General features: G+C 48.0%; 1 pseudogene; it reads right to left on the reverse strand.

Annotated features, from left to right (window-relative positions):
• Positions 1 to 2214: 2214 nt before the first annotated feature.
• LOC141249605 (perilipin-2-like) overlaps positions 2215 to 25979 on the reverse strand; it is a 29882-nt pseudogene continuing 6117 nt past the window's right edge.

The raw sequence follows: 25979 nt of genomic DNA on the forward strand, positions 1-25979 counted from the left end.
CTGGTAACTATGGTAAACATCGGGTTACTAGGGGCACACGCGCTCCTAGTAACCCGTTGTTTATCATGGTTACCACTCTGCTACAGTGAGCGGGAGGTTACCGCTCACTTTAGCAGGCTCGTAACCATGATAAACAGGTTACTAGGTGCGCGTGTGCCCCTAGTAACCAGATGTTTATCATGGTTACCAGCCTGATCGCTGCTCCCACACCAAAAAATGGTCCAGGACACTTTGCAGTGATCAGCGACCTCACAGCAGGGGCCTGATCGTTGCAGAGTGTCACACATAGTGACATCGCTGGTGAGGTCGCTGTTGCGTCACCAAAACCGTGACACAGCAGCGATCTCGCTATGTGAGACGGGGGCTTAAGGCCATGACTTGTTTTCTTCCAGCAGTAGACAGATCTTGTCTAGAGTTCAAGATAAGTCCTAAGAAAGTCTGAACCCTCCATGGTTCTAGTTTTGATTTTTCTAGGTTTAGCAGCCACCCCAGCCTGGTCAGGCTGGTTCTGACTCTTATCAGTTGACAACTGCAGTGCTCAATTAACCAGCCGACCACTAGAAAATCATCCAAGTATGGGATTAGGGTATTGTTTTCCCAGAGATGCACTGTGACTTCCAGTATAATTTTTGTAAATACCCTCAGAGCCATGGACAGGTCAAAGGGTAGAGGTCTGTACTGGAAGTGTCTGCCCTGTTTACAGGCAAGGCCACTCTCAAAAACTTCTGATCTTCCACGTGGATTGGGATGTGGTACTAGGTATCCTTCAGGTCTGGTACACTTATATAGCACCCTGGGAATAGCATCTTTATGGATGATTTTATATACTCCATTTTGAAGGGCCTGTAGACCAGAAGTTTGTTCAACTTCTTCAGGTTCACTATGGTCTTGAATGTGACAACTGTGTGTTTTGTTTCATTAGGAATAGGAGGGGTATAAAATCCCTTCCCCTGCACTGGTACCTCCATCAGGACTTGCTTCTGCACCAGGTTCAAAACTTCTGTTTCCAGAGCTAGTTTCTCCCTTGGAGATATTCTGAAGGTGTGCCGGTACTAAACAAAGGATCCAGACACTGGATGATCTTTTCCCAAGCAGGAAGGAAGGGCGACAGCCTTCCTCCTACCTGAGAAAACCTGTCACTTTAAGACTTCCTTAGCTCCAAGGAAGGGCCTCCAAACATGAAACCTCCACTTTTGGTTTCCTATTGTTTCATTCTCCTGATCTCTAGGGGGGTTTACTCCGATAGCATCCTTTTATGAAAGGACTTCCAATACTGTTGCACAGACACACTGGGCAAAATGGGAGACAAGAATAGATTTCCCAGTGAAACTCCCCTTCACATGGAATCGAACATAGCTTGGCCTTGAACTGAACATCCCCAGCCAGTGTGGAGGTGTGCGCACGCTGAAGATCAAAAATCAAAGAACACCCACTCCAAGTACTGGTTAAGCTATGCAGTGACAAAGCCAGTCCGCGGCAGAACAGGCACAAAGAACGAGTGCCATCTTTGAAAACAAGCAGATGCAGTCAGCCCTTAATTAAAAAGGTGTGGCGAAAGGGAAGCAGGCACCATCTTTTAATCAGAGCAGCCACAGCAAGTACTTAGCATAGAGAACAGTCCATCTTGGATTGGCACAGCTCTTAGCCCTACAACATCCTTCTAGCTCCTGGCCAGTCATGCATTGCCTGCATGACCCCTTCTAAGGCAAACCTAATGCTGATAACAGCCCTCGATGAAGGTGTCTGACACCCCTGCTTTAGAACATGAGCGCAGACTCTTGAATGTAGCATCTGGGTGGTCCAGCACCATGTTGTATTACAGATCAAAGACTAGCCCAACCAAAAGTGTAAATAGCCGAGGATGAAGCCTTCGTAGATGAACTATTAAGCCCAAGCTTCCTAAAAGCTCATCCAAGATTTCCCGTTCCCCAAACTCATTTTGAAGGAATTTAATATACTAGTCACCAACAAGCTTCCAGAGGCCATTGGAGCATACAAAGCTACTAGGTAGTATTTTCCAGCCTAATGCTAGCCATCTCATTATATGGGCAGTGAGGAAATCCTGAAGCCACACTACAATGGCTACTAGACAAAAAACAGAAAGTACATGTCACAAACGTCAATACAGCATTTTATTAATACAAAAGTGCACAAGACAGTTGGCAGTGTACATAGTGGGGTCCATACACTAGTGATATCAGATTTGTGAAGATGAGCAACATCCAAGATTAAGACAAAGTCCAATGTTACAGACAACTCCTCTCACATCAGTTACATGGTCTATTGCCAGTTACTGGCTCTCAGATCAAGATGGCATTTATCCATATATGTGACCAAGTGCCTCAAGAGCTTGCATTTTACTCCTCTTTAACCGAGGCTCCCACATCTGCTTCTTGCTCCTCATGTTGGCCACTAACCAGTTGTGGATAAAAGCCACCAGCCAGCCAATTTAGTGTAGTGTTGTTTATGGCGTAGTACAGCATATCATCCATAATAGCCTTTATTTTTGTGAACTTGTCCTTAGTGGCGGTTACAAGGCTGTCAGACATTTCTTTGAAGGAAGAGCCAGAGTGGAAGTTTTGGTAGACATCTGCAGCCATGGCACTAACACCATGAACCTTGTTCTGAAGGTTTTGCTGAAGACCTCGAACGCTGGAGACCAGAGACAAACATGTAGTCTGCAGGTGGTGAGTGAGATTTCGGGTAGTAGTCAGGGTGCGGGATTCAATTTGCTGTAAATGGAAATTGACAAGTTATAGTTTAATAAACAAATGATGCCTAGCATAAGCCTAATGAGGGAGTGTCATTACCTCTGCACCCTCAGCGTCTTCTGTGCCTCTTGTCCACTCCACCCACTTGTTGTACATGTTCTCCTGTGCATCATGGATCTTCTGATTTGCATCATTCAGGTTTTTTCTTGCATAATCAAGCTTAAAGAAAAACGAGTATATTTACTTGGGTTCATGGAAGACAGGTTGAATGAGACAGGTGAGATTATATGCAATACATCTGGTTTATTCATCTCCCCCCTATGGCAGTAACTGGCAAGAACAGTCATGTTTGACTGGAACTTCCACATGTCAACATTAAAGGGAATCTGCCTTCATGAGGTTATGACAAATGTTTAAGACTACAAGTACATTTACTAACCAGGTTAACGGTGATCTGGAGCTGAGCAATGGCCTTTTGACTCCTGCATTTTGCATCCTTGATCCTGGTCACAGCCTGTTGATAAGCACGCTTGTGGGCCTTCATAGAGAGGGATCCCAGGCGCACGTAGTAGCCAGGCTCATCTTGGGACACCTCAAAGCCTTCTGTTTTAGTTGCTTCCTTAGCTAGAATAAAGCAGGAAGTTATGCCCATATATTCAGCCTGGTTTACTACTCAATGATTGTGAATTGTTAGCCATTCACAATATAGTGCAAGATTACTTTTCACTGCAGTCAATGTACCCTTGTTAAGGAGCAATAGTGCATGTGACTCGCCCCCTGGGCCGTGGGGCACTCGGATCCAGGCAATAGGGAACGATGGGAGTAGTAGTGGCAACCCGGTTCCGTGGCTCAGGGTGGTCAGGCCAGTGGTAGTCCGTTATATTGATTATGTCCGACTACGCCACCCGTGAATTGCGGTTATTAGGAACCGCCGCTGCATGCAGACCGCTGGGGCTGATGAGGTGTGCAGCTATGGTAGTGTGACTCCCCACGGGAAGAGTGCGGCCCCAGGGCAGTATAGTGAATGGTGGGAGTGATAGTAGTGCTGGAGGAGCAAGGAGCACACAGACAACAGATTGCAGTCCAGGGTCTTTACTAAACAGGTAAACTGACCCACAAACAGTCCCAGCTAGGAGGGGACCTGGATGTCTGAGAGCAACGGGGAAATTGGCCCTGGTCAGGGTGAGGGTGTAGGCCTACCGTGCTTTCTGCGCTCCTTCTGGCTATCTCCTCCTGATAGGGTAACAGCCCACGTTTCCGAGCTTCCGTGCTTTCTCGCCTGTATGGCCTGCGACGTGGGTTCCTTTCTGCTTCCAGCCTTGTACGGCTTTACTGGTCCCTTCGGTTGTGGCAGGGCCTCCAGGCTTCTTAGGCCAAGGAATGTACAGTCCCTTGCGGGCTGGTTCTCTGCTGGGGGATGTGGAATCCTTCCAGCCTCAGACACCAAAGTCTGGTAAAATTAAGTCTTTTCTCTGCCAAGACAGGCTCTCTTCGCCTCTTGTCCCTGGCTCGTGGCTCTCCTCCTGCCACACTTCCTCTTAGGTGCAACACAACTGTCCCTCTCTGCTCTGGGACCTGAATCCTCAGATAGGGAGAACTGGACGACCTAACCCTGTCCCCAGCACCAGCTTTTATAGGGGCAGCCTGCTCCCCCTACTGGCCTGAGACAGGAGGCAGTGCATGCTAATGTTCCCCTGACCAGAGAACCTCCCCCTTGCTCTCAGACACAGCTTTATTACACTTGTGGCATCCAGGTAGGGTGACACATTCCCCCCTAGTGAAATTTAGTACTCCGGGACTAAACAATAAACAAAGACAATATGCATAACAATAAAACATTAATAGACAGACGGCGCACAAATTGAGTTCTTTAGGTCACAGTGTGGCCTGTGACCGGGTGTCCATATCACCAAAACAACGGGAGCCTTAACCAGGTGGGGGTCTGTCCTACCCCAAGTCCTTCACAGTCTTAGTTCATTCCTGGGTTAGGCTCCGAACGCAGTCCATACAAGGTCCCGGTTATAAAAAGTCCATAACCTTCGAGTCCTTACGGTAGCTGCAAGAAACTGAAACACACTATCAATAAACATGCAGGTAACTTTGGCAAACATTTCAACATTTTGCAACAGGGTTATTTACAATTTTAGTACACTCTATATTCTCCAGCGAGCGGGTATCTGTCCCTTTGTGCTCCTGGTTGACCTCCTTAACCCACTGTCTGGTGGTGGACCAACCTGGCTTTCCCCACTAGCGTTAGGGGTACAGCTGTCAGCTGGGTGTACAGGTAAGGCAGGCAGCTGTCTGCGGGTTCTTTGGCTTACCGCAGGCATGGCAGGCTCACTGTCAGCAGAGGGTTGACTCTCCTGGGCTGCTGGTACAGGCTCTTCTTCCTCTGGAACTGCTTGCTCCTCTTCACCTTCCGGCTCTGGTGTTGGTTGTTGCTGTGTCGGTTGCAGGAAATGCAGGACGGGTACCACTATGGCATCATTTATGCGAGTCCAGGACTGAGGGAACTCTCCGAGAACGGTGCTGATCATTTCTTCCTTATCCTCTGCGGGTTCAAGGTCACTCTGATCCTCTTCTGCACTGCGGAGTTGCTCGGGGCACCTTTTGAGGTGGTCTCTGGAGACGACACTATTGGTTTCTCCTCCGTCCTTGGTGATTATGCACACCTTTGGGTTGTCGTGGTCAGACTGCAGTACGGTGTAGGGTTCCCTTTCCCACTGGTCGTCCAACTTATGTAGCCTTCTTTTTCGCTTTAGGACTTGCTCGCCAGGTTCTAGGGGACCAGCAGGGGCGTGTTGGTTGAAGAGTCTTTCTTGCTTCTCTCTCACCTGGGCCAGGCTCTTCTCCACACTCTCCTGTACCTTCTTGTACTGCAGTTGCCTTTCCGTATCCCAGTCCGCATCCGGGGAGGTGTCCTCAGGTATTAGGACTCCCATCTCCAGGTCTACGGGCAGCTTACCTGGTCTAGCTCGCATCAGGTAAGCCGGGGTGCAGTTTGTAGCGTTCACTGGGATGTTGTTGTACATGTCTACCAGGTCCGGCAATTTTTCTGGCCACAGGCTGCGTTCCTCCAGGGGCAACGTCTTCAGGAGATCAATGACTATATTGTTCATCTTCTCACACATCCCGTTGGTTTGGGGGTGGTAAGGCGTTGACCGTATTTTCTTACAGCCATAGAGGTTGCAGAACTCCTGGAAGATTTCAGCCTCGAACGCTGGACCCTGGTCTGTCAGGACCTGTTCCGGATACCTGTGTGGACGGCAGAAGTATTGCTGGAAGGCTCTGGCCGCTGTTTGGGCTGTCAAGTCCTTTACCGGGACCACCACTAGAAAACGGGAATAGTGGTCCACGATTGTCAGGGCATAGATGTATCCTGACCGGCTGGGAGCCAATTTGACATGGTCCAGAGCTACCAGCTCAAGAGTCTGCGTGGTGACGATGGGCTTCAAGGGTGTCTTCTGGCTGATACGGTCCTTCCTCCTTAGGTGACAAGGGCCACAGTGTCTGCACCATTTTTCCACAGCTCCTCTCATGCCGACCCAAAAGAACCTTCCTCTTAGTAGGAACTCCAGTTTCTTCCAACCGAAGTGTCCCGCTCTGTCATGGTAAGCCCCCAGGACCATAGCTGCATCTCGCCTTGGGACCACGACTTGCCAGGTCAGCTCGTGCGTCCGGTGGTTAACAATCCTTCTGCACAACTTGCCTTCGTAGAGGAACAGCTTGCTCTTCTCCTTCCATAGCTGCTTGGCTTCCTCTGGGGCATCTGGATCTAGGCGGGCGTCTTCCCGGGTCAGCAGATCTTTCACCAGGCGGACTGCAGGGTCACTATCTTGGGTCTCGGCCCAGCTGTGGTGAGGTAGGGGATTCATCATCACAGTTGTTAGATCCTCCTTCTTCACGCGGTGAGAGTGTTGAGCGGCTCCATACCGGTGAAACGCGGGGAGTTCTACCTCCTCCAGCTCTTCTGGGTCTTCGTCACCTTCAGGTAAGTGAGGCATCCTTGATAGGGCGTCCGCGTTGGCGTTGGTTTTGCCTGCCCGGTACTTGATCACGAAGTCATAGTTGGAGAGACGGGCCATCCACCGCTGTTCCAGGGCACCCAGTCTTGCATTGTCCAGGTGTGTCAACGGGTTGTTGTCCGTGTACACGGTGAACTTTGCGGAGGCCAGGTAATGCTTGAAGCGTTCCGTCACGGCCCACACCACCGCCAAAAATTCTAGCTTGAAGGAGCTGTAATTCTCCGGGTTCCTCTCGGTGGGCCTCAGCTTCCGGCTGGCATATGCGATCACCCGTTCTCTGCCCTGTTGGTTTTGGGACAGTACAGCTCCCAGTCCCACATTACTGGCATCTGTGTGGAGAATGAAAGGCTGGCCATAATCAGGGTAGGCCAGGATCTCATCCCCAGTGAGGGCCAACTTTAGCTGGCGGAAGGACTCCTCTTCCGGTTTATCCCACTTGAAGGGTGGCTTTTGACTTCTGGACATGGACTGTCCGATCAGGAGGTCCTGCATAGGAGCTGCCATCTTAGTGAACCCGGGGATGAACCTTCGGTAGTAGCCTACCAACCCGAGAAACTGTCTCACCTCTTTGATGTTCGAGGGGCTTGGCCAGCTCTTGATTGCCGTGACCTTGTCAGGGTCGGGGGCCACTCCTTCCGCGCTTACCACGTGCCCTAGGTACTGGACCTTTGGTTTCAGCAGGTGACACTTCGATGGTTTTACCTTCAGGCCATAGCCTGCCAGGGCTTCGAACACCTCGGCCAGGTGCGTTAGGTGGTCCTCGTAGGTTTTCGAATAGACGATCACATCGTCCAGGTAAAGGAGGACCGTCTCGAAGTTTCGGTGCCCTAGACAGCATTCCATCAGCCGCTGGAAGGTCCCTGGTGCGTTGCAGAGCCCGAAAGGCATACAGTTGAATTCGCTCAGTCCCATCGGGGTGGTGAAGGCGGTCTTCTCCTTGTCAGCCTCTGCCACAGGAACCTGCCAGTACCCGCTAGTAAGGTCCAAAGTAGAAAAGAAGTTAGCTGATTTTAGTGCGGCTAAAGACTCCTCTATTCTAGGCAGCGGATATGCGTCTTTGTGGGTGATACGGTTGATTTGTCTATAGTCCACGCACATTCTCATGGTGCCGTCTTTCTTTTTGACCAGAACCAAGGGGGCTGCCCAGGGGCTACAGCTGTCTCTAATAACCCCAGCTTCTTTCATCTCTCTTAGCGTTCTGATAATGTGCTGGGGGTACAGGCCTGTGTCTCTCTTTTATTGGTGGGTGGCTCCCGGTGGGGATGTGGTGTTCTATCCCCTTTACTCTGCCGAAGTCTAGCGGGTGCTTACTAAAGACTCTCTCGTACTCCTGTACCACCCGGTAGACTCCTTGTTTTTGGTGCAGGGGAGTGGAGTCAGCACCCACATGGAGTTTCTGGCACCAGCCCTCCTTTTGTTTCTGGGAGCCATTACCCTCCCCTGTGGAGATGGATGCAAGGGTTCCACGGCCCTGATAGCTTGGTGTTCGACAACAAACAGTTTGGCGAGTGTAGCGTACCTGGGTAAGTGTACTTCCCTCTCCCCAATGTTGAGGATGCGGACGGGCACCCTCCCATGACGGACATCAACCACCCCCCGGGCTGTCAAAATGGTGGGCCTGCTGTCTGAGTACACGGGTTCTACCATGGCTTGGTAGTCTCTACCTCTCAACCCGATTGCAGTCCGACACCAGATCATCATTTCACTTTTGGGAGGCATAGAAATGGATCACTGAGTCTTACGCTACCGATCTCACCACCAGACAGTTCTACCTGCTGCCGTCTCATCAGGGCTTTTATCTCCTTGTTGAGGACCCTCTGTTGGCTGGAACTAGCATTCACCGCCACCTGTTGTAGAATTACAATTACCTCTGAAAGACAATTTTCAATTACGTTAGTACCCACAGTTATTTTAGGGTGACTTTCATGACGGTCAATGTCCACAATAATCACTCCCTGTGCCGGCAGTTCAACTTTACCAATTTTAATGGTCATCTCCTTGAACCCCATCTGCGGCATGGGTAAGCCATTACTGGCGATGATGCTCAAGTTACTGTCTGGATGCCGTGTGATATCAGCATCAGTCCAATACTGCTTAAAAAGTACATAAGGGATAGTGGTTACTTGCGACCCAGTATCCAGCAAGGCGCTCATGGGGATACCGTCCAGCACCACGAGTAAAACCGGGCGCCCCCCAACGTACTTATTACGCCAATTGTACGGGCCTGGTGATCTTATGCCTGGGGGGTCGGCCCTCTGCCCCAGGTTGGACCCGTTTAAATTACAGTACCTGGAAATGTGTCCGGGCTGGTTGCATCGACGGCAAATGGGCTGTCCATCCTCTGCGTAGCGGTCTGTGGGCCTCCCTCGGAACGACGGGATCCTCCTCTGTCGACGCCACGGGACATCCTCCGGACTTGAAGCCAGCTTGATGGGTCTTGACGGGTCCACTTGCAACGCCTGGACGGTCCTGGTCAACGCCGCGACGCTCCTGGTCAGCTCCTGGACTTGGTGGTGCAGGCCTTTCGACGGGGCTTGGTTCAGGGCCTGTGCATCAGCCTCCACGGAGTCCATAGAGGAGGGCGCCGCCTCCTGGTGGTAGGCGATAGCAGGGCGCCGGGGGTTTATAGCGCCACTGGTTGCAGATTCACGGAGCACCCTTATGGCCCTGTCCTTAAATTGGGAAAAGGTCAGGTCGGGGTTCTGAAAGAACATGAGGCGCAGTTGGGCCCTGTGGGCGCTAGACAGCAGACCTTCTATGAATTGTTCTGTTAGCAGCTTATCCGTTTCCTGCACACTGCCAGGGTCAGTTTGTTGAATAGCCCTCAAGGCTTCCTGCAGATTTAGGGCATAGTCTCTGATGCTGTCCTGTGCCCGCTGCTTACATCCATAGAACCTCATTTTAATTTCAGCGGAGGTACGTGTATCAAAGGTACCCCGCAGCCGGGCCAGAATACCCTTCACAGTCCCTTTCTCCTCAATGGGCCATGATTTTACCTCCCTTTGGGCTGCGCCAGTTAACTGCCCTGTCAATATGCTGACCTTCTGTTCTTCTGTCAGGGGGTAAACTTGGAACAAACTGTACAGCCTTTCCTTGAGGTCAGTTAGGGCATGGGGCTCCCCTGAGTATTTGGGCAGCCAGGCCGCTCCAGGGATGTAGGGCAAGGAAAAGGGCATCACCGCTGCTGCAGCTGCGTTGGTGGTAGTGGGCGCCTCTGTATCCGACATCTTTCTACCCCCCTAGTTAAGCGTGGCCTACCTTCCGACGATCCTCTTCTGTAGGCCGCGGCTCCGCTGCTGCTGCTCTGGACGAGGACCTTGCGTCGCGTCCTGATGACGTCAGCGTCGCTCTCTCTCCCTTCCAGGACCTTGCGCAGCGTCGGTGCGTGGGGCGGAGCTTCGGATCTCGCGCGGTTTTGACGTCCACGCCCCTCTTCTTCCCGCGCGGCGTCCTGAAGATGGCGTCCGATGGCGGGAAGACGGCAGAAGACGGCGGGAAACGGTCCAAGATGGCGTCTGATGGCGGGAATCGGCTCCGGATGGCGGGAAACGACTCCACAGGTAAGTTACAAAAGTCTTTTTCAGGCACGCAGTACCCGGTGGTTGCGGGCACGAAATCCTGCCGACTACGCCAAAGCTGACTCGCCCCCTGGGCCGTGGGGCACTCGGATCCGGGCAATAGGGAACGATGGGAGTAGTAGTGGCAACCCGGTTCCGTGGCTCAGGGTGGTCAGGCCAGTGGTAGTCCGTTATATTGATTATGTCCGACTACGCCACCCGTGGATTGCGGTTATTAGGAACCGCCGCTGCATGCAGACCGCTGGGGCTGATGAGGTGTGCAGCTATGGTAGTGTGACTCCCCACGGGAAGAATGCGGCCCCAGGGCAGTATAGTGAATGGTGGGAGTGATAGTAGTGCTGGAGGAGCAAGGAGCACACAGACAACAGATTGCAGTCCAGGGTCTTTACTAAACAGGTAAACTGACCCACAAACAGTCCCAGCTAGGAGGGGACCTGGATGTCTGAGAGCAACGGGGAAATTGGCCCTGGTCAGGGTGAGGGTGTAGGCCTACCGTGCTTTCTGCGCTCCTTCTGGCTATCTCCTCCTGATAGGGTAACAGCCCACGTTTCCGAGCTTCCGTGCTTTCTCGCCTGTATGGCCTGCGACGTGGGTTCCTTTCTGCTTCCAGCCTTGTACGGCTTTACTGGTCCCTTCGGTTGTGGCAGGGCCTCCAGGCTTCTTAGGCCAAGGAATGTACAGTCCCTTGCGGGCTGGTTCTCTGCTGGGGGATGTGGAATCCTTCCAGCCTCAGACACCAAAGTCTGGTAAAATTAAGTCTTTTCTCTGCCAAGACAGGCTCTCTTCGCCTCTTGTCTCTGGCTTGTGGCTCTCCTCCTGCCACACTTCCTCTTAAGTGCAACACAACTGTCCCTCTCTGCTCTGGGACCTGAATCCTCAGATAGGTCGTCCAGTTCTCCCTAACCCTGTCCCCAGCACCAGCTTTTATAGGGGCAGCCTGCTCCCCCTACTGGCCTGAGACAGAAGGCATTGCATGCTAATGTTCCCCTGACCAGAGAACCTCCCCCTTGCTCTCAGACACAGCTTTATTACACTTGTGGCATCCAGGTAGGGTGACACACATGTTTTTAAAGAAACCCTCCCAAAAGGTTGATCCTTTTAAATATATTGCAATTGCTCTTTTTGCCTGTCTAGCCAGCCAATTTTCCATTAGGTCTATGACATCACGTGATCAAAGACAGAGCGTAGAAGGCTTCAGCAAGTCCATGTAGAGACAGGAAGTCTCTTTTCTCTGTCACTGAAAGTCCCTGGTAGGGGGAGCAAAGCAGCTGGGTCAGGAGTTAGAGCGATGACTCTTGCAGGAAAAGCCATAGTTATTTACAGTTAATGGGATTTTTCGGAACCCATGACAGCACCACGAGAGAGGGGATCCACCCACCAAGGACAGGAAACCTACAGGTTAAAATGGTGACACCTTTTGCCTCAGTTTGAGTTACAGAGCATGAGAGGACCGCCAAGGTTAGTATAACCATCCAAGTGTAACAATGTATAACAAGTTTTTAAATATATATATATCTCTCTCTAACACACACACATACTTTTAACACGAGCGATAATTAATGGGAGTGCTTCCACAAAGTAAAAGGGAGGTAATATAAGGGTGCTGTCATTGGATCCAAAAAAAATCCATTACCAGTAAGTAACTAAGGCTTTATTCATTCACCCATGACAGCAGCACGAGAGAATTACAGAGAAGAATTTTCCTAGGGAGGGACCACAGCCTGGAGCACCCTCCTGCCAAAAGTGAGGTCAGCAGAAACACCCATGTCTAGTCTGTAGTGTTTATAAAAGGTGGAAAGTGAGGACCAGGTGGCAGCCTTACATACATCGATGGAGAACTCCACCTAGATAGAATGAGCTTTCAGACCCTCTGGAAACTCCTTGCTGCATAGGCAAGGGAGATGGCATCTTTATTCCATCTGGCGATAGGAAGGGGTACAGAGCTTCAAAACCAACTATTACCCTAGTGTCATATGAAGAGGGAATCTACCCTATATTCCCTTGTTACCGAAAGATATTGAATAACATCTCCTCACATCTAAAGTATATTTAATTTTTTTCTCCTTCTTGGGAGAGGAACAGAAGGTGGGAATTACTATCTCCTGAATTCTATGAAAACGAGAGGCTACTTTCAGAAGGTATGCTGGGTCTGGTTTAAGGATTATCCCATCATCTAAGATTTGGGTAAATGTTAGGGCCATGGATAAGGCTTGAACATTGCTGACTCTCCTGGCTGATGTTAAAGCGACTAACAGGGCTGTTTTTATAGAGACAAGTTTAGGGGATGCCAACTCTAAAGGTTCAAAGGGAGGGTTAGTTAGTGCAGAGAGAACCAGGTTCAAGTCCCAAGGCATCAGTCTTTTTTTTTTTTTTTTTTTTTTTTTACAATGGGTCTAGATCTAAATGATGCTTTAATGAAACTGGAGATCCAGTAGTTTGCTGCTAAATCACAGGAAAATAAGACCCACAGAGATTATACCTGGACTTGCAAGGTACTGGAGGATAATCCCAACTCTAAACCCTTTTGTAAAAATTCTAATATTTTCCCTATTGGTGCAGCCTCTTCCACATTACTCCCTGAAAAAGATAAGAACGTTTTCCAAGTCCTGGCATAAATATGTGTAGTAACTTGTTTTCTACTATGTAGAAGGGTGTCCACAAGGTTTGACAAGAAGCCTCTGTTAGCTAATAATGGCCTTTCAAATTCCACGTCGTCAGGTGGAGTCGCAGCGTGGGAAGGTGAACAATTGGTACTTGAGAAAGGAGATCCGGGATCTCTGGTAAGATCCAAGGATCGGTCACAGACATTTCTTTTAGGCAGGAAATCCAAGGTCTCTTGGGCCAGAAGGGAGCTATGAGAATGACCCAAGCTCTGTCCGTTCGTATTTTTCTTATGACTACTGGAAGAAGTACAGAGGGAGGAAACGCATACGCCAGACTGAACTTCCAGAGAAGTAGGAGAGCATCTATCAGAGGATTTTCTCTGGGATCCAGGGAACAGAACTCCAGAACCTTTCGATTCTGTTTGGTGGCGAACAGATCTACTACTGGAAGGCCCAACAGTCGAATGATTTGAGAAAAGATCTGTGGACTCAGTACCCATTCTCCTTTCAGAATGTTACAGCTCAGGAAGTCTGTCATGATGTTCTTTCCCTTTTAAATGTAGGGCAGTAAGGGAGAGTAAATGACCTTTTTTTAATAGTTTGTCACTAGATTTTTTGATTTTGTACTGCCTTGAAGGTTTATATAGGCCACCGATACTTGATTGTCTGACAATATGCGGACGTCCTGACCATGTAGAGATATAAGGAACCCGCTTACTGCCCGATCTACAGCAAATAGTTCTTTGACATTAGAGGAAAACTTTTTCCTCGCTTTGTCAATAGTCCCTGGATTATATCACGATCTAAGCGAGCTCCCCACCCCGTTGGACTTGCGTCTGTGGGTCTTACCTCCCAGGGCACCCGCTGAACTAAATTCCTTGTCTCCAACCACCATCTAAGGGACTGTATTGAATTAAGAGATAAGGTTAAAAGTATGATCCAGACAGCCCCCAAGGACTGACTCATACAATACATCCCACTGAAGGGCCCTAGCGTGGAATTGTGACCATCAAACAGTGGGAACAGGACGTTAATGTGCCTAATAGGACATCGCATTATGTAGAGTCATAGAGGGCTTACCTATGGCTTTTGCCACAAGACTCTGGATTAAACCTTCCGGACTGGAAGACGTCACAACTGTTTTTTTCCGAATCTAGAAACCCCCCCCAAAAAACTGCTGGGCTCTTGTGGGAATTAATTTAGACTTTGGCAGGTTTATTAACCACCCCAGGCCTTCTAGGATGGACATTATGTCCCCTAGATGGGACTCACATTGATGGAAGGAGCAACCCACGATAAGAAAGTCATCGAGGTAGGAGGATAATAAGAATGTTTTTTTCCCCCTAACATGGGCCATGACTTCTGCCACTACTTTAGTAAAAACTCTTGGAGCGACGGAAGGGAAGGGAAGTATATTGAAAAGGTTTTGTCATGGCCTCTATCCTTACTGCTACTCTTAAGTATTTTTGGTAAGGTTTGTGAATGGGTACGTGATACGAGTCTTTACAATCCAAAATGACCATAAAACTGAAAAAGAAGTTTAATTGCAGCTTTTAAAGGATTCCATTTTAAACGTATGTACAGTAAGGCGTCTATTCAGGGATTTCAAATTGATTATGGTCCTGAAAGATCCATCTGGCTTGGGAACTAAAAAGAGGGAACAGAAACCCCAACCTTTCTATCTGCAGGACCTCAGCCAGGACAGATTTTCTAACTAGGTCATGAATCTGACTGGAGGGCCAACCGTTGTACAGGGGAAGAACCGGAGGGAGTAACAATGACCCTCCCATGGGGAAGTGATTGGAACTCTAATTTTAGTCCTGACGACACCAGGCTGAGGATCCAGCCACTTGTTATACGTTCCTAGGCTGGGAGAAAGGAAGATAATCTTCCTCCCACCTGGGTTGACCATCATGGTCCCGATTTTCGTGTGCCTTGGGAAGATGTGCCAAAAAGAAAACCTACCTTTCTGGCTACGGGCTTCATATTTTCCCTGTTCTTTCATTGGTCTTCTTAGGACAAGCTTATTTTCCCTTAAAGACCACTTATAAGCAGGTAGGAATACAAAGGTAAACCCTTTCTTAGAGTCTCCAGCTTTTTCTAATAAATCGTCCATGGCGGGACCGAACAGATACTATCCTTCACAGGGGATAGAACACTGTCTAGATCTGGCCTGTATGTCTCCCGGCCTTCACTTGAGCCAAAGCCCATCGTGCAGAATTAGAAAGAGCCGCTGATCTTTCTGCTAATCTGACAGTCGGCTGAGGTATCAGCTAGAAATGCCACAGCACCCTGGGCAAGAGGAATTGAGGACAGGATTTCCTTTCTGGCTACACTGCTTTTCAGCTGGGTCTCTAACCATATCATTAGGGATCTAGAGGTACAGGTGGTTGCTACCACTTGTCTCAAGACACCTGCAGTGGTTTCCCAGGTTCCCCTCAAGGTATTGGCCTTTCTGTTGAGAGGATCTTTCAGGGCTCCCATGTCAAAGGGTAAGGAGGATTTTTTTTTTTTTGAAGCTTTAGTTACGGCGACATCAAGCTTTGGTGCCTTAGACCACGAGGAAGATTGGCTGTCGAAGGGGCATCTTATTTTAAACGAGGGTGGTAGGGAACCTTTCCTCTGTCCCCCCCCCCCCCACGACTGTCGATTAGACCCCGAATTTTCCCCCCTCACCTATGACAGCACACCGAGAGAGGGATCCGCCCCATCAAGGACAGGAAAACGTCTGGAATAAAAGGGCAGTACCTCTCCCTTGCTTCAGTTGGTTTCCTGTCCTTGATGGGAACCTGTCTGGAAAAGATGACTTACCTGGGTCTGTTCTGGTGTGGAAGAGCAGGCACTGGCCTGTGCACTGGGTTCCAGCCTCCAGAAGCGCCGTCCACAGCTCTCTTGGTTCCTGCATCCAAGCGGGCGCACGTGGTGAGGCAGGCTCCGGCTTCCTGTACACCGCTGCACCACCCTTCCCCTGCCGCTTCTGTCGGCTGTGTTCCGGAGCGGCAACTTCTGGGTATGATGTGCCCAATTCAAGATGGCGGCGCCATGTAAAGCACTCCTGGGCTAGTTTTTCTGTTTGGAGCCTCAGCCTGGGAAGGAGAGGGGAGGGCCCTTGAACCGGAGGAGGTTCTGGATGGCCCTATATTATGTGGGGGAGGGGGTTTATCCTGGGAGCGTGGCGAGCTTCTGCAAGATGGCTGACCAGGATAGTCAAGAGCAGCAGCTAACCCCTCCCCCCAGCAATGGAAGAGGCAGACGGACGCCTCTCACACGGACAGCCGCTCGAGCAATTGCAGTGACAGCTGCAAGGTATCAAACACCTCTGGATCATCCAGAAAGAAATCGCGTGTTCCACTAAAGCCTCCAAGTCTGGTACCCATTTGTGACTTCAGGGGTGAGTGATCTTCGTGAATGTCACCTTTTAGTAATGGGAAAGTCTCTTATGTGCTTCCTTCTGTAGGATCCTAAGAATAGTAGTGCCAAGCAAAAGCACAGGATTTGTGACCTATGCCAAACTTCCCTTCCCATAGATGGGCAAAGCGGCTTTGCCCAAACTGCATTAATAAAACTATAGCAGAAAATTCTCTGGATTTCACATCCAATCTGAAATCCATAGTCGACGCAGAGGTTCAGGAGTCCCTGAAGGGGTTGTTTGGAGGGAAGAAAAGATCCCATAGATATATCTCCTCCAACTCTGATTCCTCCCGAGGATTTATGGCTGAGTGATTCGTGACACTCTTCCTCATCGGATAATGGTAGACCCTCCTTTCCCATTGAGGAAAGGCCCTAAAATTCAGGGCCTCATTGACTGAGTGGAAGAAACCAGAGAGATCAGGGACCTTACCCTCCTTCTCTAAAAGAAGGTACCCCTTTGAGGAGAAGGACTGAGCCTTGGGATAAAAAAAAAAATCCCCAAAGTTGACAGGACACACACACATATACACCCTTGGAGGATACAGGAGTCCTAAAGGATGCCCTTGATAAAAAGGATGACTTTTCTATGTCACACTTGGGAAGCTGCAGCAGGAGGCCTGAAGCCTGTGGTAGCCGGCACCTGTGTGGCAAGGTCTCTCATGGTGTGGCTCCAACAATTGGAAGACCAACTTAGGGATAAAATCCTTTCTAATCTGCCCCTAATGCAGGCAGCATCAGCCTTCCTGGCAGACTCTTCAGCGGGCTCTGTTAGACTTGCTGATCTAGCCGAGATTCTATCTAATGCAGCCAGATGGGCCTTGTGGCTCAAGGGTTGTCCAGGCGATCTACAATCCAAACATAAATTATGTTCCCTCCCGTGTGACGGCAGAGTCCTGTTTGGCCAGAAGCTGGATGACCTCTTAGAGAAGGCTGGCGATAGGAACAAAAGGGTTCCCAGGATTTTCAGGGGATTCAAGGGTTTGGTTTTCAGATGAGAAAATTTAATCGGGGGGGGGGGGACGTCACCCTCCAGGAGACAGAAGAAGATGGGAGTCCAAATCAAAGAAGGAGTCAGGCTGTTTGGAGGACCGTCCTCCAATACTAAAAAAAAAAAAAAAAAAAAAAAAAAAAGTATATCTTCCCAATGATGCCAGGCTGGAGGGGCTTTCCCACTTTATTCCAGCTTGGGAAGCCATTACATCAAATCCCTGGATTCTGAATATTGGTGAGTGGTGGCCTGAAGATACGGTTTAGCCAGATTCCTCACTGGACCTTTGTGATTACCCCCAAGAGGAAGGTCCAGGTAGAACAGATAGCTCTGGAGTCAGAAATATTAGGGCTAGTAGAGAAACGGGTCCTTCTCGAAGTTCCGATACCACAAAGGAGGAACGGATTCCATTCCCCCTGTTCATGATATATATTTTTTTTTTAATATATATATATAAAAAAATTCTAATGGGTCCTAAAGGACCATCAATCTCAGGAGTCTAAACCAGTTGATAGAGAACCAGACTTTCAAGATTGAGTCAGTGAGCTTGGCAGTGAAGCTCTTGCACCACAATTGCTTTATGGCAGTAAGACTTGAAGGATGCATATTATGTCCCAAGTCATCCAGACTACCAGAAATATCTGAGAGTAGCCCTGTTCATTCAGAAAGAGCTGAAACATTTTCAGTTTACTGCTCTACCCTTCGGCCTCTCCATAGCCGAGAATATTCATGAAGTTAATAGCGGAAGTAACAGCCTTTCTACGAATCGTTCCCCATTTAGACAACTTTTTGGGAATAGGGAAATCAGAAGTCCACTGCTCCAGTCAACTTCTAGAAGTCACGGTGGTGTTGCAACAGCTAGGGTGGTTGGTATATACCCAAAAGTCAAAATTAACCCCCCTCAAGGACTCAGGTTTTTCCTAGATCTAATCCTGGATTCTGGTCTCCAAGCCCGCTTCCTCCCAGAAGACAAGGTCCGCAAAATTATCAATTTAGTCTTGAAAGCCATGCGGTCTCCAATGATGTCCCTAAGAGAAGCAATGTCCCTCCTGGGCTCTATGACGAGCCCATCTGACTGCTGGGAAACAGGCCAAGGGCATATGAGACTTCAGTGGGAGGTCCTGTCAGCGCAGAGGTCCTTCAATGGGTATTTTGAGAGCAAGTTCTCCCTCTCCCTAGAAGCTGCAGACTCCCTTTCATGGTGGACAGACAGGAAAAATCTGACCTCAGGTGTGCAGTGGTCCAGACCAGTAGATCGGGTGATTACAACCGATGTGAGTGGCTCCAGATGAGAGGGGTGGGGGTGTCAACTAGCAGAGTTCTCAGTACAGGGTCACTGGGCATACCACGAGATGGGGGCATCCTCAAACTTAAAAGAACTTTGGCTTCCTTCCTCACATTCAGGGTCACCATGTCCAAGTCAGGTCCGACAACTGGAAAACAGTAGCCTATGTAAACCTCCAGATTCTGCTCCTTAAACCCAGCAGAAAATCCCCATGCTGTAGATGCCCTCCAGATTCCTTGGAAGTTCAGGAAAGCCTATGCCTTTCCTCCGTTAGTAATGGTTCCAGCAGTGGTGAGGAAGGTTCGGGAGGATGGCGCAAGGATAAATCTTATAGCCCCTTTTTGACCCAAGAGGCCTTGGTTCTCCCTGCTTTGACTAATGTCGGTTTCAGATCCCTGGATTCTACCAGAGGCCGGTCCTTCTCATTCAGGGACCAGTATTCTACGCCCAAGCCAGAGGATTCCATCTTGCAGCATGGAATTTGAGAGGTCACTACTAAGTAACATGGGGTTTTCACTATGGTTAGTCTCTACCTTGATGGGTAGTAGGAAACCAATAACGACTAAAATTTATAACCGAGTCGGGGGAAATTCCTAGATTTTATAGATGCCCTGTTATCAGAAGCCTCCAATCAAAGGAATCCTGGAGTTTCTGCAAAAGGGGCGTGACCTGGGTCTAGCCACAGGGACTCTTAAGGTTCAGGTGGCGGCGCTCTATAATTGTAATTTGGCTGGGAACAGGTGGGTGTCTAGATTTATCAAGTCCTGTGCCAGAGCCAGACCGGTTCGGTCCCTTAGAATTCCTTCGTGGGACCTGAATTTAGTAACAGTCTTCCTTCAACCTTAAAAACTATGTTACCAAGTCCATCTAGTTCAACCCATAGCCTAACATGTTGATCCAGAGGAAGGCTAAGAAAAACCCATGTGGCAAACACCAAGCTCCACATATGATGGGGGGAGGGGGGGGAGGGGGGGGGGGGAAACCTTCCCGACTCCATGCGACAGTCAGACTAGTTCCCTGGATCAACGCTCTATCAAGGAATCTAGAGAGAGATATATATATCCTGTAATATTATACTCTTCAAGAAACGCATCCAGGCCCTTCTTAAATTTTAATAGTGAATCACTAATTACAACTTCATGCAGCAGAGACTTCCATAGTCTCACTGCTCTTACAGGAAAGAATCCGCGTCTGTGATTATGATTAAACCTTCTTTCCTCCAAACGTAGAAGATGCCCCCTTGTCCCCGTCTCTGGCCTCAGAGTAAAAAGGTCTTTGTACTGTCCCCTTATACTTGTACATAGCAATAAGATCACCCCTAAGCCTTGGTTTTTCCACAGTAAATAACCCCAAGTGTAATAACCTGTCTTGATATTGCAGACCCCCCAGTCCTCTAATAACCTTGGTCGCTCTTCTCTGCACCCTCTCTAGTTCAGCTATGTCTTTCTTATACACCGGAGACCAGATCTGTACACAGCATTCTAACTGTGGTCACACTAATGACTTGTATAGAGGTAAAATTATGTTCTCCTCATGAGCATCTATGCCTCTTTTAATGCATCCCATTATTTTATTTGCCTTTGCAGCAGCTGCACGATACTTGTCATCCACCAATACACCCAGGTCTTTCAATTACAGTTTTGCCCATTGTTTTACAATTAAGCATACAATTATACATTTTATTTCCTCTGCCCAAGTGCATTACCTTCATTTATCCCCATTAAAGCTAGTTTGCTATTTATCAGCCCAAGCTTCTAGTTTACATAGATCCTCCTGTAATATAAAATTGTCCTCCTCTGTATTAATTGCCCTGCAGAGTTTAGTCTCATCTGCAGTGTTATTTGGTCTTGAACACACTTACCAGTGACCTGGTCGAGCCCCTACAAGATGCCTCTCCAAAGATCCTCACCCATAAGACCATCATCTTAGTGGCCTTAACGTCAGCTCGTAGGGTGGGTGACCTGTAGGCCCTTTCGGTTGATCCTCCGTACACAAATTTAGGATGATAGGGTCACCTTGCGACCAGATCCAGCATATCTTCCCAAAGCGCCATCTAGATTCCACTGTAACCAGGAGATTGCTGCAAGACAAGGGTAGTACAATCCAAAAAAACCCAGGGGGAAGTTAGATTCCATAACCCCGATGTTAGAAGATCCCTACCTCAGTACATTGACATGACTAGTGTATGGAGGAAGGACCATTCCTTGTTACTGGTCTTTCAGGGGAATAGGAAAGGTCACGGGGTGTCCATTTCTAGGTGGCTTAGGGAAGCCATTTGTTTAGCATATACGTCCACAGAAGTTCTAGGCCCGGACAATGTCAAAGGCTCATTCCACGAGAGCCGTCGCAACCTCCTGGGCGGAGAGGGCAGACGTCTCAATCGATCAGATATGTAGAGCTGCTACTTTGTTTACACCATCCACCTTCTATAAACACTATTGGTTGGATCTGTCCTCCTCTGACCTTACCTGTGGTCCTTCCCTAGGGTGCTCATAATTCTCCAAAGTTCTCTCAAGGTGTGCCGTCATGGGTGAGGGGAAAACATCAAGGTTATTTACCGGTAGCCGGTTTCTCCCGTTTCTCACACCCTGTTGTGCACCGTTTTGGGATGATAGAGAGATAGATATATATATATATATATATATCTATTAGGTGTTGGTTATATGTCTAACCTTTTTGGGAGGTCCTCCCAGTGCTCTATAATCAACTGAACCGAGGGAGAGGTACCGCCCTTTTATTTGACAGTTTCCTGTCCTTTATGGGGCGGATCCCTCTCTCAAGGTGTGCTGTCATGGGTTCAGGAAAAACCGGCTACCGGTAAGTAACCTTGGTATTTACTTTCACTTCTTTCTATCATCAAAACCCCCAAACATCACATCCTCTCCCGATTTATTAGATCTAGTATCTACAAATACCCATCTTGGACCGCACAGCCTTGATCAACGCGTCCACCTCACTCATAGGGAAACACTGACGATCTGAGTCACTGAGGAGGAAGATGAGGGAACGATCCGAATCCTCAGATAACCATGGATAGGGAGGAATCCTTTTCAGTTTACCCTTTGTGTTTTTAAACAAGGGCTTTGTCAATTTCCTCTTTAAAGATCTTAATCCTGAAGAAAAACTGGGGGGGGTTTCCTCTGCTTCTGTTTGCTTAATACAATCTTGACAAAGTCTTTTCCCATGGGTATCAGGCAGAGGGATCTTACACAACGCACATTACTTGTGCTTTCATTTGGAATTACATTTCTTGCTCTGAAAATTAGTCAGAAGGAAGACCATTACCAAGTGAATATATCCAAAGATCCACTTACCCACTCAAATATAAGGTACCGGGTTTGCAGACTACTCCAAACGGAGGGTCCTGCCTCTGAACTGCAGGATCTTTCTTCCTGCTTGAACCTTCAAGATTCATGTTTCTGTGGAACGGCTTCAACTAGAATGATGTTCTACAGGCTCATGGGGGTCCCCAGACAACAGCTGATCTCCCTGCTGCTATTCACCATCTGCCATCACTCTTCTCCTAGAAGAGCTAGGAAGCCTCTGGTAGTGGTGCCCTGCATAAAGCTGCAGGTATCCCCCGGTATCCGGTCAATTGACCTTTGCGTGGAGTGAAGAAGTACCCCCCGGTGGGAAACATCCCCCCACATGACACCATACGCCCCCAGCGTGTCTCCCGCTGTGACGTCATTCCGGAAGCACTGTATCCAGGCACCTCTGCCTCATCATCCGCCGGCGCAGCCCAAACCTCCTGCATGTGCAGATGAAGGCAGGGAGGGAGGGGGAACTCTCCAGACCACGCCTCCCGCGGTCTGACGAACTCACGAGCTGCCGACCCCAGGCAGGGGATGCTGCTTTTAACCCAATGCACACGGAGCAGCCCCCCATGAGCTCTGCTGTGGGGTCTCCAGGGAACCTAGACCAACCGAAGCAGAGAAGATATCCCTGCTAGGACTGGCCAGCATGGGACAGGAAGCTTTCTTCTTGCATCAGGTAAGCCTGCAGGGGTTCCCATCAAGGATAGGAAACCAAACTGGGGCAAGAGAGGTGGTACCCTTTTAACCTGTAGGTTTCCTGTCTTTGGTGTGCAGATTCCCTTCCTCGTGGTGCTGTCATGGGTGAATGAATAAATAAAAGTCTTCCAGTGTCTACAGAGTAGAGAAGAAATAACTAGTTAAAAAAAAAAAAAAAAAAAAACACCACTCAAGATGAGCATTTATGTACACAGTGCTATATAAAATATGATGACTGCAGTATATTAAAGGATAAAACCTTTGATGGGAGTGCTTCTGTAACAGAAACCCAAACCACCTAGTATTTGGACTGCCTCAGCAAGTCAATTTGCCCTGTCCACACAAGTTAATAGGTTTGGGCTTACCCAACTCCTCGTCTGTTGGTGGCAGGTATTGTTCCAGAAGAGATTCAGACCTGGTTAGTGCAGAGTCCACACGGTTGCTTATGATCTTCATTACACGGCTTCTCAGAACAGTGTTAATGCTGCCATTTACAACATCCTTCGTCATCTCCACACCATTCTGCACAGCTCCCTTTGTTTTATCCACTACTCCTGTGATACTATGGATTGCAGCATCTCGGGCACCAACAACGGCTTCTGAGGCATTAGCCACAACCTAACATACAAGGAGGCACTTCTGTAATCTAACCTTAGGAGAAGTGAAAGGTGAGGTTCTGCATGGATTTTAGCAGCTTACCTTTCCAGAAGGCTAAGACAGAATAGGCAACTTCTCCTCAATCTTGTCCAGTCCAACACAGGCAATATTGTTTGCCAGAGCAACTGTGAGGGGAATAAGAAAGAAGTAACATCTGATGCAATAGTCATCTGTATATAGAAGGCAGCAGAGATCCGAGTTGTGCCACAGCCCCACTATCAGTATTTCTCAGGAGTGGGAGCCAAAACCAGGTGAGGAACAGAGAAAAGGTAGAATAGAAACAAGTCACCAATTCTGCATTTATCACCCACTCCTGAGGAAAAAGAAATACAGATAGCGGGGCCGTGGCCTTAGGCTGGAATCACAGTAGCATATGGCATCCGATGCGGAGTAACTTCTCCATTGCATGTCTCGGCATCTATCAGACTGCACTGGGACGACATCAGTCCGATGTTTCACATGCACCCATAGACTTGTATGGTGGTGTATCAGCAGACTCGCACTGCCAGCTGCAGCGATTGTTCCCCGATAATCAGATAACACTCGGCCGGGTTATACGCTAGAGTGATCCTGTCCTAATACTCAAACCTGTGTATCATGTCCAGATTACAGAAGTTACATTTAAGTTGGTTTTGGATTTTTGCTTCAGGAAAAGTAGCAATTAAGGCTTATTTTTGCCATTTAAATTAGTTTGCCTTCTTTAGCTTGTGTTGCACTAAGCATCAGGCTGCAGAATGAGTGAAGGGGATCTGTCAGCAATTTCAGGTAGTGGCAGAGACATTGATGTCAGCAATGTGTCACTGATTAGGCTGTGCTGTTTCAAAACAGGTATTTTAGCAGGAGATCACTGCCGGCAGATAGCAGCCTAGATGTCTTCCGAGCCAACCACATCCACAGCACAAGTTAGTAGCTTACTATCAATATACATGGAAAGCTAAGCCATCAAGAACAGATCAGATCATTACTGCACCAAGAAAAGTGAGTGATCCATTGCTGGAATTGGGGCATTTCCCTACATTATGCTGCTCTCAGAGGAGGTAGCAAAACACCTGCAGACATTCACTTTACTGAGAAATCTGTCAGCCCCCTGGAAGTTTAAGGTCTTATTAACCCCTTTTTCCATGTATGTGACTGGGGTCAGTGTTGTAGATCAGTTTACCACAAGTGTAAAATGGATATGTGATGTAGAGAAGAAGAATCATGTGTAACAGATTCCTGAATAACAGTTTTGTAACCATTCCATCTGATGCAACGTCGGCTGTCAGAAAATCAGCAAAGATAAATATGCATGAAAACAAAGCCTAGAGAACTAGGTAATGGAAGATTAATAAGAAGAATTGTACAGATTGTAGCCAAATACAGGAAGAAAAAGCTACAAATACTAACAAGACAGTGTTGCACATGAGTTGCTAGTGGAAAAAGCCACAAGAAGCTAAACCTACTTTGAGGCTGAAGTTTCTGCAGTATTGGCATGGCACCAGTGATGGCCACAGAAGTGATACTCCTCACACTTTTCTCTGCAACGTCACAGACGGACTTCAGGTAGGGATGGTTGTCTTTAGTGGTCACATAGGCAGAGGACACCATGTCATATGTGGAGCTCACCAGTGGGAGGTTTATCAGCCTTACCACCATGTTCTAAGGAAGAGAAAAAAAACCCTGAAAACATACTTGGAAGAGTTGAACAAACACCAGTGTACCAGTTATGATACTTGGAGAACTACACACCAGTAATATGGATGAGTGGACAGTAAAGTTTGGGGTATCTACCCGGCACTAGTCTACTGCTGAACCCCTCACATGGCTTAAAACGAAAGTCTGTTACTGTTTGGATTGGCCAGCCGAATAAAGCTTATTAACACTAGAAGTCCCAGAGAGGGGTCATTTAACATTTCTACCTTTGGAACCCAGAGATGGGTTGAATGACCTGAAGGATTTTAGCCAACATCCTATAATCACCGTCTTTTGTTCTGTAATTAAGGCCATTGCTGTCGCACCACAGGAGGTTGTTGTTTTCCATTGAGTTTAACCATTTAGTTCTATTCAGTTTATTGTATTTCATAATATAAAGACTATACATATTGTATTTAGTTTAGTTTTATTTGAGCAAAAAAGCACTGAAACAATGAATCTTTTTAATATATTTTAAATAGAGAATTAGAAATTTTAGAGCAAGGTACAGCTGTGAGTAATGATCAGAAGCATTTGTGTCTAAGGCCTCAAGCACACTAGCGGGGGGAGAGAAAAAATAAAAATAAAAAAAATTGCAAGTAGCTGCGATTTTTTTCGTGCAATATTCACACAAGAGGACTGAAATTTCAGTGTGAAAAATATACAAAAGAACTGTTGTTTTCATGCTTTTTATTTATTTTATTTATTTTTTTTTTTTTTTTCAATAAAGGGTTATTTCACACCAACATCAAACAATAGTCACATTTTCAAGATGAGCAGTGTATAAGCGGCATGGCCAAACAAATGTGACAAGACAGTGAACAAGAAAACAATATCATCAAATTACACAACAGGGAGGGATGTTGGGGGAGGAGAGTAAAGTAGCATGCATCAAAGGATGCTTTTTATTTTTGTTATAAAAATAAAAAAAAACAAGGAATAAAACAATTCCACAGAAGTTTACAATAGGCTGCAGTGGGGGGCTGCGCGTGCATGCATGGCCTGTCCTTGTGTGACTAGCATTTCAGCACTCACTC

The sequence above is a fragment of the Phyllobates terribilis genome, unplaced genomic scaffold, assembly GCF_046119375.1.
Source record: "Phyllobates terribilis strain yellow unplaced genomic scaffold, ASM4611937v1 Scaffold_2__4_contigs__length_985480577, whole genome shotgun sequence".
Taxonomy (NCBI): Eukaryota; Metazoa; Chordata; class Amphibia; order Anura; family Dendrobatidae; genus Phyllobates; species Phyllobates terribilis.